This window comes from Octopus sinensis, linkage group LG12, assembly GCF_006345805.1.
Source record: "Octopus sinensis linkage group LG12, ASM634580v1, whole genome shotgun sequence".
NCBI lineage: Eukaryota > Metazoa > Mollusca > Cephalopoda > Octopoda > Octopodidae > Octopus > Octopus sinensis.
In genome coordinates this window covers 78,225,192-78,247,923 of record NC_043008.1, presented here as the reverse complement: position 1 = coordinate 78,247,923, position 22,732 = coordinate 78,225,192, and the positions used below count along the sequence as shown (strand labels likewise).

Genomic DNA, 22,732 nt, shown 5'->3' with positions numbered 1-22,732 from the left:
TAATGATAATAATAATAAGTGGATGTAAACACATGAACAAATTAAGAATAAACAAAAACAACAAAAACAAATTGCCGAACGTATATAAACACAAGATACAAAAATTACAGGCATCCCCCCCCCACACACACTAACTAAACATAGTCGCACATAGAGATATAAGCATGCGCAAATGAAGACATACAATGGAAATACAAAATGGCTGACGGTTAGTAATGAGAGACACAAATAAGAAAGAAGAAAACAAAGGACCACTGATGCGGTCACGGGAGTGTGACAAAAGAACTCTGGCTGAAATAAGATTAAGATTAATGTAAAAAATAAATAACACTGAAGCAAAATAACACCAAATATATAGTGCGTCTGTTTTTATTGGCTAAACTGGCAAAATGACCATTCCGAAATACAACAATATCTGTTTCAAGACACGAGTTCACATAAAAAATCTTGCACAACAAATATATAAACGCATATATATATACATATATATATATATATATATATATATATATATATATATATATGTATATATGTGTGTCTATATGGATATACACACGCACACACAATATATATATCTACGTATTATATATAGCCTCAGGCCGACCTAAGCCTTGTGGGTGGATTTTGTACACGGAAACTGAAAGAAGGCTGTCGTATATATGTGTGTCTTCGTGTTCGTGTTTCTGTGTCCGTGTTTGAATCCCCATCATTGCTTGGCAACCGATGTTGCTGTTAACGTTCCCTTAAATTAGCGATTCGTCAAATGACACTGATAGAATAAGTACTAGGCTTACAAAAAATAAATCCTGTGGTCAATTTGTTCGATCAACGACGGTGCTCCAGCATGGCCGCAGTCACATGACTGAAACAGGTAAAACATGAAAAAAATGCCCTTGCAAGCCCGGGTATCTCTGCTAGTATATATACTTATGTACATACATACATACATACATACATACATACATACATACATGCGTAGAGAGATAGTTCAGGTAAAATTGTATATAATGACGTAATGTAAGAAGTATATACAATAAGTCGACTTATCACTTAAAATTCCGACTTGAACTGCGACTAAAACAAAAAGTAGTGGTTTTGTAGCTAATAAATGGCTATAAGTGGTTTATCATTAAGCTTTCACATGCACAGTAGAAAGAAAACATTAGCAAGATGAATCTGATGAACCCAACTGAAACCATGATAAATTTCTTAGTAATAGCAATAATAACACTTATTATAAAAAAGGATCCTAAACAGAATTTCTCCAACTACAACTCCAAAATACGTGCTAACTGCCAACGGTAGAAAATTCAATATCGTTTATAAGCAAAAGGGGCTGATTGCTACCTAACTCAGATACCAGGAAACCCCAAAATTTCAGAAATTCAAATGATAGTGCTCATGGGAACTGCTGATATCCTACACAAAATACTTTCTATGTAATCACAAACATAATTTTCTTATGGTTTCTTAAGCATTCTCTAAACAACACTATGTACAAAACCATATATATGGCACCCTAGGCCAACTTGTTTTCTCTTGAGGTCTCTGGGTGAGACTTGGAACCAACTTGTACAAATGCAAAGCCAAAGTCAAATATAAAATAATAATAATAATAATAATAATAATAATAATAATAATAATAATAATAATAATAATAATAATAATAATAATAATAAAGGATGTAAACGTGGATCCTACGGCTGTAAAGACCAACTACTCATCAATAAGATGATCTTAGAAGATTGTCACAAACGACACAAAAACTTATCAATAGCCTAGATAGACTATAAAAATGCTTTTGATAGCCTACCACATAGCTGGATTAGGAAATGCCTGGAAATGTATAAGATAGCACCTATTCTGCGAAACTTCTTGACTGTAAGTATGAGATCATGGAGAACCACACTAACTCTGAACAGTGACAATGAATCCCTAAATGCTGGTGATGTAAAAATTTCGTGTGGCATTTTCCAGGGTGACTCACTGTCACCACTCCTCTTTTGTTTATCCTTAATACCTCTCTCAAAACTGCTCAATGACGCGCAGTACGGGTATAAAATGTTTGATGAAAATATAAATCATCTCATTTACATGGATGATTTAACGCTCTTTGCAAAAAATGACCAACAACCCAAGGGCTTACTAGCGATAGTCAAACAATTCAGTGACGACATCAGAATGCAATTCGGCCTCGATAAATGTGCAAAGGCTACCTTTATCAAAGGAAAAATGACAGAAACATCTAACGTTAACCTTGACCAGCAGAATGTCTAAACTGAACTAGACCCAGCGGAGAGCTACAAGTACCTAGGGGTAATTGAAGGGAACGGAATAAGGCATTCAGAGATGAAGGAAAGGATCAGGAGAGAATGCTATCGAAGAGTGAGAGCAATACTCAAGACAGAGCTGAATGCAAGAAACAGGATCGAAGCGATCAATGCATTAGCCATACCAGTCGTGACCTACAGTTTCAATATTGTTAACTGGTCAATTACTGAAATATGTCAGCTCGACAGAAATATAAGGAAACTGTTGACAATGCATAGAATGCACCACCCTAAGGCAGATATAGAACGACTCTATCTGCCAAGAAAAGAGGGAGACCGTGGTCTTTTGCAACTGGCAATAACAATGAAGTTGCTACAATTGGCCTAGATACCTACCTGAAAAACTCTGAGGACTGGATGTTAAAACTTGTCTCAAAACATGAAAACAAGAAAGCATCATACTCAGTCACAAAACAGGCAAAGGAATATCTAAGTGAATTCCGAATACAACCAATTTCGGAATTAGAGATAGACACACAAGAAACAAACACAGAAAAAGCTAGGCGCATGAAAACCCGTGCCAAAACTGCGGCCTTAGATATTCTGAATAATAAATGGCAAGAAAAACCTCTCTATGGCAAATACCCAAAGAGAGCGAATAATGCAGATATCGACAAAGCCCTGACCCATCAATGGCTAATGGCCTCTGGCTTAAAATCTGAAACAGAGGGGTTTATCATAGCAGCTCAAGATCAATGCCTAACAACAAGAAACTACCAGGCCAACATATTAAATAACGGCAGTAGCCCAACATGTCGTGTATGCCGACAACAAAATGAAGCCATTGATCATGTTGTCTCCAAATGCAGTCTTCTAGCGCCTACAGAGTACCTCAACAGGCATGATAGAGCTGCACAATATATTCACTGGGCAATTTGCAAAAACCTGGATTTGCCCCATAAAAAAAAACTGGTGGGAACACAATCCACCTCCAGTGCTTGAAAATGACCACATCTCACTCCTCTGGAACCTCACCATTCAAACTGACAGGAAGATAGATGCAAATAGGCCAGACATCATATTGAAAGAGTTCAGACAAAGAACATGCCTCCTCATTAATATGACTGTCCCAATCGATATAAACGTATCTGTCAAGACCTACCAAAAACTGAGCGAATATAAAGATCTTGAAATAGAAATCAGCAAAATGTGGAAGCTGAAGACTAAAACAATACCTGTTGTCATAGGTGCCCTGGGAATGATAGCGAAAGGGACTGATTGCTACCTAACTCAGATACCAGGAAACCCCAAAAATGGCAGAAATTCAAAAGATAGTGCTCATGGGAACTGCTCATATCCTACGCAAAATACTCTCTATGTAATCCCAAGGTTTAAAACAAACTTTTTTTAAATTCATTTATTAATTTTCTTTTTTAAATTTTATTTTTATGTATTAGACATTCACAAACATAATTTTCTTATGGTTTCTTAAGCATTCTCTTAACAACACTATGTACAAAACCATATATATGGCACCCTAGGCCAACTTGTTTTCTCTTGAGGTCTCTGGGTGAGACTTGGAGCCAACTTGTACAGACATAAAGCAAAAGTCAAACAGAATAATAATAATAATAACATCGAAAAATACCTTAGGAATGAGAACCCAGGTTCGAAATTTCTCCAAGACACCTGACGAAGGCTGGAGGGTATATCAGCCAAAACGTTGCGATAACAACAAAGATGAGGACAAATATCCGTCAAATGTAAATAATGCATATAATGTATTATTTATCAAAGCCGAAAGAATCATCACAAACTGTTACTCTGCCGTCGTCAGAGAGTTGCGATATACTGATTAATAAATTATATGAGTAAATATAATATAATGATATAATATAGTCTAAGAGTTCAAACAATAAGCATTTCAATCTGATTGCGTAATTAATTTCAAAAATATATAATGGTTTAAGGTGGCTACAAATGAGGTTAGTTTTAGTGGGCAAATCAAAATATCAGCAATTATTCAATCGATAAAACATGTAAAAGTGAGAAAAATAAAAAATAAAATAGACTCTGAGCAGATACGGGAATTGCAAATATATTTTTATATATCCAGGCCCGCACCCTATTTTTTCAATAGGGGGTAGCCACAACAAAGCACACACCGGGAAGTCCATTCATTTCCCAGCTCAAAGAGGCGAGTCTCGTTGTATGCTCGGGTCAAGGCATAGAACGCAGTCCTCAATGTCAGCAGCGGGGCCCGACAGCATATGCTTGTTCACCCCCGCCGCATCATGCTGGTTCTGTACCCCTTTGAGCAACATGAAATTCACTCACCGTCCACAAACACTCCTAGATTTTCTATCTTTTATAAACTCTCTTGCTTCTCTCATTCCAACCACGAAAACTTTCCTCACTTCATCCATGCACACAAACCTCTGGTTCTGATGTCTATCACAGTCTGCTCAGTTGCTCTTCCGAATCCGCCACCGGTACTGTATCATCAGCAAACAACACCTGACTCACCTGCCATTTCTCTCCATTTTCTCCCACCATTTGGGCTTCCCTACCAAAGGTTCTAGCATTTACCCCTCTCACCACATCATCAATATATAGATTAAACAGCTACGGAGACATCACACAACCCTGTCTTAACCCCACCTTCACATCAAACCACTCACTTACTTTACCACCTACCCTAACGCACACCCGACTTTCTCTATAAAAACTCTGTACAGCTCTCAACAATCTACCATCAACTTCCTACACCTGTCACATTGCATCCCTATCCACACTGTCACATGCTTTTTCTAGGCCCATAAAGGCTCAATACACCTCCCTCTCTTTTGCCAAAAACTTCTCACACATCTGCCTCACTATAAATATTTGATCTGCACACCCACTTCCACTCCTAAAACTGCACTGCTCCTCCCCTAGTACCCTGTGTCTGGTTCCTCAACCTTACAATCAGAATTCTCCCATAGAGTTTACAAACCACACACAACAATCTTTCTTTAGGCATTCCACTGTACACCCATCTTTACCCGAATATTTGCCCATGCTCACCCGTATAGATAGGCAAATATTTAAAAGGAAGTGCAAAAGGTGTTTGGTAAAAATAAAAGAAATTGAAAACTAGAATTGAAATTAAAAATTAAGAGTTAAAAAGGTGTAGATGAGATGAAATAAATTAAAATAGAAAAGAAAGAAAAACGAAAGAAGTAACGATAATAGCGAAATAGAAATGTGAAATAAAAAAAATGAAAACAGAAAAAGAGGGAGATAAAGAAAGAAATCGAATAAAAAACAAGAGAGGGAAATAAAATCAGGAGAAAAAAGGAAATATAGAACATAATGGGGGGAAGTGAGACAGAAAGACAGTTTTGCCACATCTGCCCCAAAATTGACTGAAATGTATTTCAGTTTTGTCGCGCGTAAATAAATGTCTTTACGATATGTGTACGTTCTCCCTACAACATTACTTATTTAAAAATTTTTTGCACTCCGTCTATTTAAATACACTATTTACATTTCTCCCTCTATCGAAAAATGCAGTTTGTGCGGTCGTGCATGCGTACGTATGACTACTACGGACCACATACAGCCGATAAGCCTTTATTACTAACCTATGAGATTTCAACCACGCTACTGAGCGGTAATGCTTTAGAAAAAGCTATCCTGAAGCAGCTTAAGGTTTTTCACACAAGCTATTTTCTTCTAGAGCTTTATACACTCAAACGGGGTATTTAAGTTCTGTCTACAAATTGACTTCCTTTTATTTAAATTAGTCGGGCGTAAAAAGTTAGTAAGTTTGTACAGTTTTGTATATACTTTCATCAATTTCACGTCATTATACACCCATATATTTCAAATTTTCTAAGAAAAACCGGTATTTTTCTCTATTTTTGCAGCTGTGACATATTTCGAAAATATTTTGTACGTTTTCGTGAATTTTCAAAACAGCTTCAGCTGCGCTGGTTGTTAGACTAGGAAATAAGTGTTCTTAGAATGACAAGGCGTTCACACGCCGAGCAACGCCAGGTGCCTCTGCTAGTAATTTTATAATTCACCTTTATTTTTACAATTGCAGCGTGGAAGCTGTTTGTAAGTCATTTAAGAAACACACAAAAGCCGTTCGATTCACTTCAACATTTAAGTTTAATTTCTCAAAATATTTTCGTCGCTAAAATCCACGACCTGTTCACTGACAAAAATCCGTGCTGCATCTGAGAAAGTAACAGTTAGTTCGTCATATATATGTACGTGTGTATGTATGTATACACGCATGTATGCATGCATGTATGTATGTACGTACATACGCCTGTGTATATGTATGTATGTATGTATGTATGTATATATGTATTTAGTACTTCCGTTTATTTCTCTGTTATAGCTTGCTTTTTACTGTATTGCTATTTTCATGTTTGCATATAACATACATGCTTGACTACACCATGTGAGTATAAACGTATGTATGTGTGTGTGTAAATATGCTTGTGTATATGTGTATGTATGTATGTATGTTTGTATATATATGTATATATATATATATATATTTGTATATATTTATATATATATATATATATGATTCTTTTATTCTTTTATTTATTTTAGTCATTTGACTGTGGCCATGCTGGAGCACTGCCTTTAGTAGAACTAATCAACTTCAGGACTTATTCTTTGTAAGCCTAGTACTTATTCTATCGGCCCTTTTGCTGAACCGCTAAAATTGATTGTCAAATGATGGTGGGGGAATAACACAGACAGATAAACACACACACACACACACATATATATATATATATATATATATATATATATATATATATCACCGTGACCGACTAGGCTATCAGATGTTGCTACACATCGCTGGTCACAATGCGCTTCGCATTGTTTTTTAGCCTTCAAATGACGCCACCCCGCTGGCTAAGCGAGCAGGCCAACAGAAGAAAGAGTGAGAGAAAGTTGTGGCGAAAGAGTACAGCAGGGATCGCCACCACCCTCTGCCGGAGCCTCGTGGAGCTTTAGGTGTTTTCGCTCAATAAACACTCACGACGCACAGTCTGGGAATCGAAACCGCGATCCTACGACCGCGAGTCCGCTGCCCTAACCACTGGGCCATTGCGCCTCCACACACACACACACACATATATATATATATATATATGTATATATATATATATATATTATATGTATATATATATATATATATATATATATATACCGGAGTAAGCACATAAACGTGAAACAAGGTGGAAAAAAGAGTACTCACATACCAGAGGTAGAGTAATATGCTTTATTTCTCACACAGACACACAGACACACACACACACACTCACTCACACACACACACATATATACATACATATATATATATATATTATATTAAATTAGAGACATTGTTTAAAACTCGCCAAGAAAATTTTGAAACCACCTGATGAATGTCTGCTACTCAAAATTTTGATGACAGAAACAGGAAACAATCGTAGTGGATATTAATTGTATTTTTTAATAATTGTTAGATATCTAAATAATATAAATTAATTTATGTATTGGCTTAAGTCTTTCATTGTTTGGTTTGCATAATAGTGGTTTTGTCTCTAATTTAATATAATATAATAGTTTAATATAAAATTGGATTCAATCCTAAATCTGATTTTTCCCTGTAAGTTTGGATTTATTCCCTAATATTTATTATTATTATTATTATTATTATATATATATATATATAATATATATATATATATCACGGTGATATATATATATATATATATATATATATATATATATATATATATATATATATACATATAATAATAAATATTAGGGAATAAATCCAAACTTACAGGGAAAAATCAGATTTAGGATTGAATCCAATATATATATATATATATATATATATATATATATATATATATATATATATATATTCTTCGTTTCGACATTGCGATACTAATGATAGAACTCGGTATACATATGCTTCAGAACGGAGTGTTGATCGAGTACAGAGCGGTAATTTGAAGGGAAATGACAGAGGAATAAAACGATTATCTTATGAACTTCATTAGCCCACTACTGTTTCCATTATAAGACGTGGTGGTCTCATAAGTGAGTGCCTAAGTAACACTTCTGTCAGAGCTTTAAACATAAAATGCATTTGATTTGGGAAAATATTTCACAAATATATTCCACTTCATATTTGAAGCTCCGATGAAACTATAAAGTATTACTTAGGAACTCAACTATGAGTCCGCAGCATCTAATAGTGGAAACAGTTTGTATGCCAATGAAGTTCATAAGATAAACATTTTATTCCTTTGTAATCTGTTTTCCTCAGGGAACTGTTCTGGGACACTACACTTTGTAGTGGCTCTCTCAGATATGCCCTCAGTCGTGCTGATGATGATATAAAGGTATCTCAGGCAGTCAAGGATCCCGATGATAGAGTAAAGCTGCAAAATGACCAGCATGCAATATATAAAGTGGCTGATGAAAATAACATGCAGCTCAATACTAATAAGTTTCAAGCACTCCGCTATCGGCCTACGAACAGACTATAATCGGAAAACATAGGACCAAGGGCAGTGCATTGCTAGAGTTAGAATCGGTGCGTTACCTGGGTATCCTCTTGTTTCTTTTTTATTCATATCTCTTTTTTCGTCTCCCACTCATTTTCTGTTCTTAGGATTTTTTTTTACTTCTCTTCTCTCTTTTGCTATTATGTTTATTTCTTTGTTTTCTTCCTCTCTTCTTTCTTTTTTTATTTTTGGCGTAGATTCTGTCTATTTTATCTCATCTACAACCTTTTGATTTTTAATTTTTAATTTCACTTCTAATTTGCAATGTTTTTTTTTTATTACAAAACACCTCCTTTTGCACTTCCATTATATTCCTTTTAAATATTTGCAATTCCCATTCTAGACAGTGTCTATTGTATTTTTAATTTTCTCGCTTTTACAAAATGTTTTATCGATTGATTTACTGCTGATATTTTGATTCCTCCGCTAAAATTAACCCTATTTGTAGCCAACCTAAATCATTTTATATTTTTGAAACAAACCACGCAATCAAGCTGAAATGTTTATTCGTTGAACTCTAACATTATATTATGCCATTATATTGTATACACTTACATAATTTATTATTCAATATATGGCAACTGTATGACAAACCCTTACGTGAAACTCTGAGTAACAATGTGTGAAGATCTTTTACAAACACACACACATACACACACACACACACACACACACACACAACACACACACACAACACACACACACACACACAGACACACACACACACAAACACATATATATATCAGTGGACTTTAGATTAGTTAAAATATGTTTTTACAATTTCTTACTATAAGAACTGCACGGTAACTGCAATGAATTTGCCTTTAGAATTTGAAATATATCGCAGACGTATTTGAACTAACCTAAACTTCGCTTAAGCATAAACACTGCTTAGTACTAATACTGCTGAATTTCGTCCAATCTGGTGGTCTAATGTTGTTGACTGTATATCAGTTAAAGCTACGGCTTTAAGTCTATCTAGAGTTGCCTCTCTTCGGTACTTCCCATCAATAACGGCTAAAGAGCTAGAAACGCGTCTGAGAATCCAACAGGTGGCAATACTGGACAAATATAGTGTTTTTACTGTAAGAGAGAATTTTTTCCGTGGTAACTGCAGTAGATTTGGTTTTAGAAGTTGAAATATGTCACAAACATATTTTAGTTAACCCACAGTTCGCTTCAGCTTAAACACTGGTTGGTGCTGATTATATATATATATAACACAAGTTATAAATAATGGGCATTACGTATTCCTTTGTTGTAGTAAATTCAACTTACAGTTGTTTCCTGTAGTCATTATAGGTTCGTTCATTAATAGGTTTACTCACTCGTTCCATTGACCGGTTTAGGAAAATGTTATCCTCATCAGTGTTGTGATATTCTGAGGAAAACCAAGTAGAACAATGATAAATAAATGATACAGGCATGGGAAAGGGAGCGAAAAGATGAAGTAAATATAAGGTGAGTATAAAAGAGATTAAAAGAAAAAGGGGAAAAGAAGTGATGAATCGGAGGAGAAGAACTAAAAGAAAGAGAAAGAAAAAAGAAAAGGACGAGAAAGAATAGAGGAGGGGAGGCATGGGATGGAAGAATGAAGACAGGAAGGCATATGTGATAGCCAGAAATCAAAGAGTGGATAGTAATAAAAACATTTGTGACTTTAGTACGTGTAATTATGTCAACATACTCAAAAACATTTACATTGTGTTTAGGTCAAATACTATCCAAATAGTATATGGAATTTTGATAATGGCCATTTACTCCCGTGACCACTTAAATCTTTAAAATTGCGATATTACTATGATCTCACATTGAAGTGTATTAAACAAAATAAAGGGTAAATGGAATGAATGGGAAGGTGAAGGAAGCTGCAGCAAAAGTGGATAGTATATAGAAAATAATATGAACTAAAAACCAAATAAAAAAATAAAATAAAATAAAATAAAATAAATAAAATCAAAACAAAACATAAATTAGATAACCTGCATTTATCCGTTAGGCATTATGCTCATTTTGACCATTGTCTCTCACTATTGAATTAAAATTATCTCGAGAACCTGTTAAAAGATTTATTACCGAAATGTTTACAGTGCATTGTTAATTCCTGTCCCCGGTTAATTATATTACTCTCTGACGTAAGTATTTGGAGTAACTCCTCTAGGCAAACTTGACACTTCGTTCATCCTATTTCATATGATTTAGCTCTAACGAAAGACAGTCTAATTCATATTCAGTTTTGATGTCTCTTAAGTTGCCGTATTAGCTTGCTAAGCGAAGTCAAATTTTCTTTATTTCTGTGTTTAAATGACGAGATGAGGTTGTAATAACGAAGCGTAAATGTCGTTGCACAACATCCTATATAATAGTGAATTTTATTTTGGGTTATAACAGTGCGCTTGCAGACTATGTTCTACCCAATATATAATTCGTTTAAAGGATACACTTTTCCTCCTCTTAAATTACAACTGATTTTTATCATTCTTATTACTACCACCTGTTTGGTTATGGATCCTATTATTATCATCATTCTTCTTCTTCTTCTTCTTCTTCTTCTTCTTCTTCTTCTTCTTCTTCTTCTTCTTCTTCTTCTTCTTCTTCTTCTTCTTCTTCTTCTTCTTCTTCTTCTTCTTCTTTTCTTATTATTATTATTATTATTATTATTAGTAGTAGTAGTAGTAGTAGTAGTAGTAGTAGTACTGTGTAGTACGACGGACGTGTTTTCGAACGCTCTAAGTAAGTGCTTATGATATTCATTATTTACACCCGTTTGGTTCTGTTTTTTGTATGGAATTTTCGATCCAATTTGCTACTGAACCAGGAACAGGTTAATGAGTTTTCTGTGGTTGTTTGGCTCTGCAAGGGATCTCCACAAAATCCCTCAAGAGGCGTTTAAAAACAAATTCAACAAGATGACGGCGTCTACCTTAAAACAATTAAAAGAAAAGACATTTCTTCCGATCAGTCTTCTTACAACGGAAAAATTCCCTCCACTTCCTTGTCTTACCAAAAATAAGGAGAGGAGACAAAAGAGATGGAAACAGATCAAAGTCTACCCTGTCAAGCGAAGCGAGTGTGTCAATCGTAAGAGTGATTGCGACAACAATAGCAGCAGTAGCAGCAGTGGCAATACCAACAGCAGAAGTGGTGGGAATGGCAGTCAAGCGGCATGAACAGTGAAGGAGATAAGAATAGCAGCAGTAGCAGCGACAGTAGTAGCAGTAACGGCTGCGTTGACTCAAGCCGCGGGGGTAAAAACAACAAAAGCAGTGAAAGCGGAGTGGTTGGAGGCAGCGGTAGACGTAGTGACAGCAGCAATAGCGTAAGTGGCTACAACTCCACCACCAGCAACAATAATAAGATTTCTTTAGCCGGTGCAGCCGCCTCAAAAGAACTCTTTTCCTTCTCTCTAGAGGACAAAGCCTCTAAATTTGCGAATGCGGCTAAAATTAGAAAAATCGATGGGAGACGGGAAGAGGTGTCTTCACTACCTGAATCGTTGGTAGCTACAGCCAGAAAATAGTGACATATCGCCGTATTAGCCGTAAATGAAAACAGCTCGAAACGAAACGAACGTCCAAATAGAAAGGACCCTACAAGATATATGGCAATACATCGGTCATATATTGAGGGTAAAGCAGTTCGGTATGGCGGAAATTTTATTTAAAGTTGAGGCCCTAGCAACGCATCACTCGGTGGCCGCCAGCGGCAGCGAGAAATCTGTGCTCTTCTCTACGCAAGATTACCATACAGGGGGTGCCACTAGAACTACATTTGTGGTGGGTACTAACTTGCTTGATAAAAGCTGAGAGTGACACTCTCGTGGGGATCAAGAGATTAAGGAGGGAGAAATGGATAGGGATCTCGCTAGAGATGCTGCTCCATGTAAATCCAGGTAAGCCGGAGAGGTCTCTCACCTGATCTACCTGCAGAATGGAACTGAGTTTAGAGTGATTGTGGAGGGTAGACGTCTGTGACACGACAAATGTCTGTGACACGACAGATGATTTATGGGCGTTCTGCCCACAAAACAAAAACAGGAGAGGAGTGAGCGGGGCCACCACCGTCACCACCAAAAATTGACAACAAGGAGGTCTATTAGGGTTTTCCTCAACCCAGCTCTCTTCCCCCTCTTTCAAACACACACTCATACAGACACCTACACAAACAGAAGATGGATGATACAGACTTTGACTCCCACACATTTTGAAATGAAGATGACGAGGAACTACAAAAGCCAATATAATTAAAAAGAAACCGCAGGAGAAAAACATCTGGACTCACACCAGCGCACACGTCGGGCAACGCAGAAAATGCGCACAAAACAAATACAGTCGCACAAACAACAACCCCACCTGCTCTACAACAGTCAAAACAACAAAAGCTACAACCACTAGCACAACTCTACTTTGCCCCCAAATGAAAGCTTTCTGAAAACCTAATAAATTCACAGACCCCAAATTTTGTGCTGGTGATGAAAGTAAACAAAGATCTGATGACCCACACAACTCAAAGGGAAGAGATTGAGAGAGAGGAAGCAATGTACAACACCAGAACTCTTAAAGTGTCCGAAGAGGAGTTGTTAATGCCTATGGCGCTAACAACTTACAAAAATATTTGTGAGGTCTTTCCTCATGATATAGGAAACCCTAATATAATAGCTTCCAAAAGACTTTTAAAGAGGTTCCCAGAGAAATCCCAACCAGTTCCGGAGGTTAGGCCATCTGTCTAACAGCACCGGTAGGGTATGTCACCCCGCTCTTTTTTTTTCTTGCAACTCGTTCCAGTCGGCATGGTGATGATTAAAGTGGGCTGTGTAAATTTTCGTGGCCTGAAGTCACCTTGGAAGCAAAACCACCTTCTTAATGACCTCAGGTCACTAGCTTTGGATGTCATAGCCGTCAGCGAAACCAGGATTTCCGGCACACCCGATTTAATCCTTATTTTAGATCCATCTCTTAGTCGTCCTGGAATGGGAGGCGAGGTGACAGTACTGTTTAGGAAGGGCCTGGATCCCGCAGTTCGGATGATTTTCCTGGACCCGGATGGTAAGTTTGTGGTCCTGGATGTGAGCAATAGCGAAGGTGATGGTTTTAGACTAGTCGTTGTGTCTGGGAAGGGGCAGCCGTATTTCTTCAGATGTCTCGATGTTTTGCTTGCGGCGTAAAGCTTTTTAGTGCTTGTGAGTGATTAGAACTCCATTTTGGATGCACACCTGGACAGGGTGGGGCTAGCTAACTGGAGAGGTAGGTAAAAGCCTCACAAGCCTTCTCGGCATCTTCCAACTTGCCAAGAGGTACCGACTGGATTTCCCGAATGGGCCAATGTGGACATGGACAAATAGCACCAAATCGTATCTAGACAGGATATTCTGTAGAGCAGTAGAAAGAAGTAGCATAGGTTGCTCACAGTTCAAAATCGTCGGCTACACAGACCACAAATGTGTGATCTGCACGGTTGACATACACAAGATCCATAGGCAGGGTTCCTGGGTACTGGAAGCTGAAAGCGTCTTTTCTGGTGCGTGAAGCATCAGAAAGGGTTAGCAAGTTAGTCTATCGGAAGTTATCGGGTGCAATAAGAGGTTTCCAGAGGAACCTAACAAAACAGACAGGGTGGGAGAATCACTCGACCACAAAGAGTATCAGGAGGGTAAGTTACACTTCTTTTTTCCTTTCCTTACTTATTAGAGTGGAAGCTGCAGAATTTAGCAGAGAAATAGTGATAGAGAAGACTAGAATAGAGGGAGACCTACTTAGGAAATTAGCAGAGGCACTTAGTAGACGTATAGCGAAGAGGGATTCTTCAATACTAAGCATGATGGTTGCATTGTTAGAGCTAGGGCGCGTGCTCTAAAGAAAGAGGGAACGAAAGCTGTTCGATGGGCTCGGGTAGCAGAGGTGCAACGTGGGAATAAATCTACATTTCGGTCCTTGAGGGGTTGGGACGGGTGCATGCAACACGAGTCTAGGCAGATTTGTACGGAATTTCAGCGGCACTTTGCTGAACTGTACTGGGCGCTCGTAGGTCCGGAGGCGGAGGTGAACTTCATTTCCTACCTTGATGATATGCCTCGGCTTTCAACCAGAGACGTGGAGTTCTGCGAAATGCCGATGACAGCTGAAGATATACATGACGCGTTGGCTAGTTGCACGAGGGATAGGTCTCTGGGATTGGATGGTCTGCCATTTGGGCTTTATATGCATATACTAGACTTGTTTGGTGAGATTTGGGAGACGACTACAGCAACTGGCTGCAGATTGGGCGATACCCGGATCTGTGAGCCAAGGTGTGGTGACGCTATTGAGAAAGGATCCGAAAAAGAGAGACATTGATGATAATTTTAGGCCGGTAACTCTTCTAAATATAGATTACAAAATTTTGGCCAATGTTTTAGCAAAGAAGTTGATGCTTGTGGTTGACAGATTAGTGGATGATGCGAAATCTGTTCGGTGGTCAAAGGAAATCGTCACCTCTCGGAATCATTTAGTATCGCACGTTCGGGCCATCAAGGATGCCCACTCTCACTCCTTCTCTACCTACTGGAGCCAATACTGCGGAAGCTGAAGGTTTCGAGGGGCATCCCGCGTGAACTGGGATGCGTAAAGTTCGTGTCGGAGTATACGGACGATGTCACCGTGATAGTGTCTGACATCTCGGAAGTCGAGATGGTGGGCACTATCCTGAAGGAATACGAAACGGTGACAGGAGCAATGATCAACTAGGAGAAGTCAGTGGGCCTGTAGCTCGGCACCAGGAGAGGTAGGCCCTTGCTAACTGACAGCATGGTGGGGCGCTGGATGGAAGGACCTGTTAAGTTGCTCGGGGTCCGGTTCGGTCTGGATCTCCAAGTGGGCAAGAACTGGGGCGAGGTGACAGGTGACAAACAGGGTGGCCAGTTTCACCCAGAAATGGGCCGAGAGGAAGCTGTCCCTGAGAAGTCGGGCGCAGGTGACGAATACGTACACCACATCCGTCATATACTACCTCCTGTCTGTCATCTCTTGCTCCGCTTTGTGACTGAACGGGCTGGTGAGTGTGCTCTTCCGCTTCCTGTGGAGGGGACAGGTAGCGCCTGTCAGATAGTCCTTTTACTGTCGGCACCCGCTGCGTGGAGGACTGGACATGCCGTGGTTGAGGATGCGATATCTCCAGCGAGGCCTTAACTGTGAGCAGGTGTGGTCACCGTTTGTTCAACTCGCTTTTCCGCGGCTCGTCTCCTTGACGGAGTTACAGCCCTGGATCAATCGTAGACCGAGGAAGGGCGCTTAGCACCTAGAGTGTTGCCAAGCGCTCACAGCCCTCTGCCAGTCTGGCAATACGGTCGGTGGAAGTTCCACCTTGTAGTTCTATTGGGGATAAGTGGAGGGCAAGAGCGATGACCTACTCTGAGAGGTCCTAGGTATCGGGGTGATCAACTGGCTGGTCTCCTCCGGAGGACTTTCGGACCGGGAACTATGGATAACTTCCAGAAATCCCTGATCTGGCAGTGCTACCGGGATGGGGGGCTCTACCGGTTCGAGATAAGCTCTACAGGCACAGGTGTGCAGTCTGTCGGGCTTGCCCGAGATGAAACCGTTCTGCATGCTCTCGTACACTGTCCACGCATTGCTGACTTCTGGAGCTTTGTCAAACAGTTTTAGGCCTCATTATCATCATTATTATTATTATCATGTTAGTCATTCTCACTATAATTATTACTAATATTACCAATCTTATTATCGTTATTACTTATCCCCTATATTGTTATTATTGTTACTACTATTGATACTACCGCATATGATTGCATAATTATTTTTATATCGCCATCACTTCTGAACCTAGCTTTCCTCCTCCCACCACTCTCATCGCTGCTTCTGTTGTCGCACTTCCCTTTACTACTGACACTTTCGACGCCTGTATTTCCAGTAGTGTTTACATCTCTACCGCCACCGCCATCATATTTTCCGTCAGGTTTCCCATCCGGGGATTCGGTCCACTCACTTCTATCGGCCTCATTATTTCTATTGTCCTTCATCTTCTCTCACTGTCAGTAGATCTTCCAGTATTTATATTCCTGTCACTATCATAATACTTATTGTTGTAACTGTAGTCTTTATTCCTATTTTCTTACTTACAGACTTGCTTTTATAATCGATGTTGGCATTAATATAATTACCAATGTAATTATCTTTATTATTGCTTATACGTTGTTATCTCTTGTATCTATTTCATCCCCACCCACCACATTCAACTTATCATTTGCAACACCACCATTTCGATTGTTATAGTCTCTTCCACGGCCCAAACCCCCATTATTATAACATTCATTTTTACAAATAGCAACATAATCAATATATTTCTAACTACCAAGCTGCTGCGTGCGTGCGTGTGTGTGTGTGTGTGTGTGTGTGTGTGTGTGTGTGTGTGTGTGTGTGTGTGTGTGTGTGTGTGTGTTTGTTTAGACATCCCAAAAGTAGACACCTTCACAGCTTAATTTTTTGAAGATATATTTTTAGAAACGGAATAATGTCATTTGAGGCATTCAAATAATTAATCTAATGTTTAGTAGACATCGCTTACGCAGTTTTTAATGAGTTTGCTCATTTAGGTTTCGCATGAATGAGCAGAGTCACCATAGATAAAACAGTGTACTGAGGGATTTCTGTTTTCTTTTCAAGTATATATATATATATATATATATATATATATATTATATATATATATATATATGAGTATAAAGTGTGTTAAGAGCATTTATGGAACACGTATCCTATAGAAACTCAACAAACAATTAAAGATGGCGAAGAGGTGTTATAAATTTTATCCATTAAAAAATTTTTTTTTAATTTTAAAAACTTATAACAGCTTCTCTTCTCTATCTTTAATTGCTTGTTGAATTTCTATATATATACTTATATATATATATATTATATATATATATATATATATATATATATATATATATATATATATATATATATATATATATAGTTAATCCAAACATGAAAACACAAAGAGAAAACACAACAACGCGAGGACGTGGAACAAGGTATGAAGACAGAGACTTTCCCTTTTGGTAGATCCCTCGACTTTTTAAAGTTTCACTTGAAGATGAAAGTGGTGGTAGAGATGAAGATGTCCTCGAGTGAATCTATTGAAAGTTGCAGAAAGGTACAGAAATAGCCAGAGTAGATATGTCGCTGCTCAAAGTATAGACCTGTAAGTCGGAGAAAAGTAGTAGTAGTAGTAGTAGTAATTGTAGTAAGCGGAGAACTGGCAAAATCATTAGCCCCTCTGACCAAATGCGTAGCGTCATTTCTTCAAGCTCTTTACCTACTGGGTTTAAATCCCTCCAAGGTCGACTTTGCCTTTCATCATTTCGGGATTCATAAAATAAGTACCAGTCGCACACTGGGCCGATACAAACGATTCCCCCCTCCCCACAAAATATCAGGCCTTGTGCCTATTGTAAAAATGATTATTATTTTTGTGGAACCCATGTTTGAAACGTCGATGGTAAGTTTTTTCCAGAATTGCTTTTCTTTTCTGTTTCCGGCCGCTGAAACTGTAATTATTGTTTTACAGAAATATCCAGGTTTCTACTGAAAAGTTTCATTCCGTTTCACTCGAGGAACAAGACTCCGCCCGCTTCATAAATTTTGGGGATATATATTTTTTATCAATTTTTTTAAAGCATGGTCAGCCGTAACTTATATCGAGGAATGGTCTCAGGACTAAGTGTATTTAGCTTAAATGACCTCGAAGCGGTTGTCACTCGCAGGGAAATTAGTAAACACCTACAAAAACAACAGCAAAAACAATGACTCACGACAACTCCAACCATAACTGTAAAGAAATTACTATCACCACCACCACCAACACCACCAACAACACCAACGACAACAACGACAACAACAATAATAATGTAATCAGAGCAGCAGCAATAATGGAATCATCAATGAAAATAACAGTAGGATATTCTTCAAGGACAGTATCACCAACAGTAACGATGAAAAATTTCCCAAGGCCTTCGGTTATTTTTTTGACACGAAACACGAAGGTTGCATTACTCAAATTGGATCGTGTGTGCTGGAAGATGAAACGTGTACTGTGCCGGAGGCACAACAGGAAAACACAGCCAGAATTCTGTCTGTGGACGCTGCAGCAGCCGTGTGCTCTCCAATTCCAAACATGATGAGCGCGGCATTTTGGCAGCCCTACTTTCGAGGAACGGTACACTTGACAAAACGTGCTTTGAGACCTACCTCGATTGTTAGCTGCGAAAAGCCGATTTCACGAGAGGAAGTGTCAGATTTGTTGATCCACAGTGTAGGGTGAAAATCACCAGGATAGGATGTTATACCTTATGAGTTACATTTCCACATTCCTGACTTGTTCGCTTTTGTTTGAAGCTGGCAACAGACGAGGAGTGGTGACACTTTTGAGGAATGCGAACAAAGGGGATTGAAATTTTCAGACCCATGACTCTGGTCAACACTGATTAAAAGTGCTCAATAAGAAACTGGCGCTTATCGTCAGTAGTGTGCTCGGAGACACGCAAGCTTGTACGATTCCCAACAGATCTATCTTCAACAACTTCCACCTCATACGTTACATCGTAGAGCGAGTCTGAAATAGACCCGGTTTTGGTGAGACACTGGTTAATTCGGATCAGTCCATGGTATTTGACAGAATAGATCATTGCTATCTGGTGGCTATCCAACTATCTGTAGATTTCGGTCACGTTTTGGGGATCACCACAACGCAAAGAAGCATCTACTTAGAAGTAAAATTAAGCGGTTTTTACAGTGAAAGTTTGAGGGGTACCCCACTGGAACTAGGTCACAGAAAGGCTATGTCTGCATACGCAATGCTGTTGCTGTCATAATGTCGAACACTTCTGGTATAGAAGTGATCGACACTATATTGAAACAGTACGAGGTATGTACAGGAACACACATAAACCAGGAGAACTCGGTGGGTTTACAACAAGGTTTTCTCGCTTGACTGAGGCTCCGGTGAAAGTCTCGGTGCAAATCTTCAGACCAGATTTCCAGGTGAATAGGAACTGGAAAGAGGCTATGTGCAGTGTCCAATTTCACACAGAAATGGGCTGAGTGGCAGCTGTCACTGAAAAGCTGAGCGAAAGAAGTGAATGTGTACATCACATCGGTTGGGTACAACTGCCTGGCCATCATACGTTGTCCCAAGAAAACCCTGAGCCTGCTTTTCTGATTCTTATAGTTCCGTTGGTCAGGAAATCCATCTGCTGTCAACACCCACTCTGTGCTGTAATTGTGGATGCATCGACATGTGCTGACGCTGATGCACCCGAAGAAATATTTAAATCAGTCATGGTATAAATGACGACGACGAAAAGAAGGGCGGACAGGTGTAGACGTCTTTCGTGCGACACATCATACTCATTTCCTTGATCGAACTGCAGTTGTGGGTCAAGCACAGACGAGAATTGGGCGTTGGCATCTAAAATATTGTCAGGCACTCACATTATTTACCAGCTGGACAAAGCCATTAGCATGGAAACAATTTCTATAGGGGGTAGTTGAGGGTATGAGTGAAGATGGCCAAGGATTCACTCACGGCATAGATGAGAACAGTCTTAGTGGTCACTACTTGAACAACTTCAAAAGGTCCTTGGTATAGTAATGTTACAGGAAGCATTACCAGTTCGAGATAAGCTCTTCTGGCATGGAAGCGCTAATAGTCGAACCTGTCCGAGATATATGCAGGGAGACAGAACCGTGCTGCATACAGTCGTTCAGTGTCTGTGGATTAGTGATTTGTGGGCCTGGGTTGAGGATTCCATCTTCCTATATTAACCCTATCATTGTTCACTACAATTGTACAAGTCCACTTTACAAAGTACATCGATACATCTACTTATACTAAGCATGTCACACACTAGAGTAGCATATCTTCTCATTTCACGCGCCCATGCACATGCACATGCACATGCAGGCAAACACATATTCAATCAGCCCTTCAAAGTTTTCGTCACATCGTGACAAAGTTTTACCACGCACATATCCTACTCATCCAAACCACCTGGTAACTTATTATATTACATAGATACACATGCATTTTCAAGAGAGTGGTTGTGTGTATATTATACGTATGCACATTTACATGCCTAGGTTGATGTATTATACGTTACACTGTTGCACACCTAGTTACATGTATTTTAGATTCCTTGACACGAAATCATATACTATTTGGCTTCTACGCAAATGAATAGTTTGCACATTTAACTGCACAACACTATGCACATCCATTCAAATACGACTATCGTGAGCTCACTGCTATCATTCTTCACTTTCCCTTCCTCGCTAATTCCCTCGCTTCCTTCTTTTCTTCTGTCATTTTCCCCTTTTCCCTCTCTCTTTTTCATTATCTCCCTCACTCCCTCACTCTCCCTGATTATTCTCTTGTTTAATCCATTCCTTTTCCCCATCTGACCTAACTGTGATCAAGTGTATGTCTTCACTTCCGGTTATTTTCCCTTTCACTTCTTAGTTTCCTTTTTACCTCAAGCCTTCTGAGTCTTATGTTCGGCACTGGAACGGAAACGTTACTTTGTTGCTATCCCCCCCAAAAAAAAACTACTTCTTCAACCTAAAGAGGGAAAAGGGGAAGAAGTTTAGAAATAAATGTAAAAAAAAAATTGCAAACGATAAATTGATAAAATATTTAAAATATATTACCCATTAACTAGTCAAGAAATACTCGTGCAGAACATTTAAAATGCTATTGTCACTTTATTATTATACCGAATAAAAAATTATCTACAAACTTATCAGTAAATTATTAATTGGTTCAGCGAAAATGAAAAAAAAGGAGGGTAACACGTTTGACAACGATTATGATTATCTAAATTGGTGAATACAGATAATAATTTCAATAATTCAGATTACCAAATTCACAGTCGTTTACTCCTCCCCCTCAACAAACTTTCGTAATCTATGGAAACATTCAAAATAGTGTCCCATCCTCAGAAGGATTTCTACCCCCTTTACGCACTGATGAACACCAATCCGTTGACATTATTTTATTCTTAATAATATCGTCATCTATTGCATTCTAGACACCCCCTTGCATTGTTACAGAGATATAGAAGCATCTCTTGTTAATTAAGGACATTGCAATGTAGCGTCTATCAAAAGTCGGAACATAATCGTAGCGGATATCAAGAAAACATTATTAAACTATATACTTCTACACTTACAAAATACACAGCTCAAACTTCAGTCTACATAAATGCAAAGAATTAGAATATTTGACGGTCACTCCTTATGATTTTGCTCAAAAACATTGATGTCTGCATCGCTTCAGGGAAAGAAAATGTTTTGTCCCTAAGAATTTGTCGACCCCCTACATATTACGATATTATGGGTGCAATTATCATATCTGGGACTGTACATATTACAAGTGCAATTTTTTTTCCTGTACGTAGATCTACAAAATATAAATCGAGAGAGGTCCACACAAAGTCACGCTACAACAACTAGTTCACATACACACTGCCTGTTTAAAATTCTTATTTCTCTTGTTCTTACAATTCCTTTCACAATGAAAACATTTTGCCCTAAATACTAGTCACAATTATTTCCCTTGGAAATCCATTTAAATGAAAGCATATGTTTTATAGACGTTGGCACAAGCAATTTCAGACAACTCACCATACTGGCAGTATCTAGAATTACAAGAATTTTCTTTCCTACACTGATTAGTATAAAGGGTTCGACTCTTAGGTCGACTTTGCCTTTCACCCTTTCAAGGTGGATAAAATAAGTACCAGCTGAGTAATCGACTTAGTACATCCCCCAAAATTGCTGGCCTTGCGCTCAAATTTGACACCAATATATAACTCTCCTACCTTTACTCTTC

General features: G+C 38.5%; 1 long non-coding RNA gene across 1 annotated transcript in view; it reads left to right on the top strand.

Moving 5' to 3' along the window:
- The window catches only part of LOC118765678, a 131,126-nt gene that overhangs the window by 107,489 nt on the left and 905 nt on the right, over window positions 1–22,732 (top strand). The window lies entirely within an intron of this gene.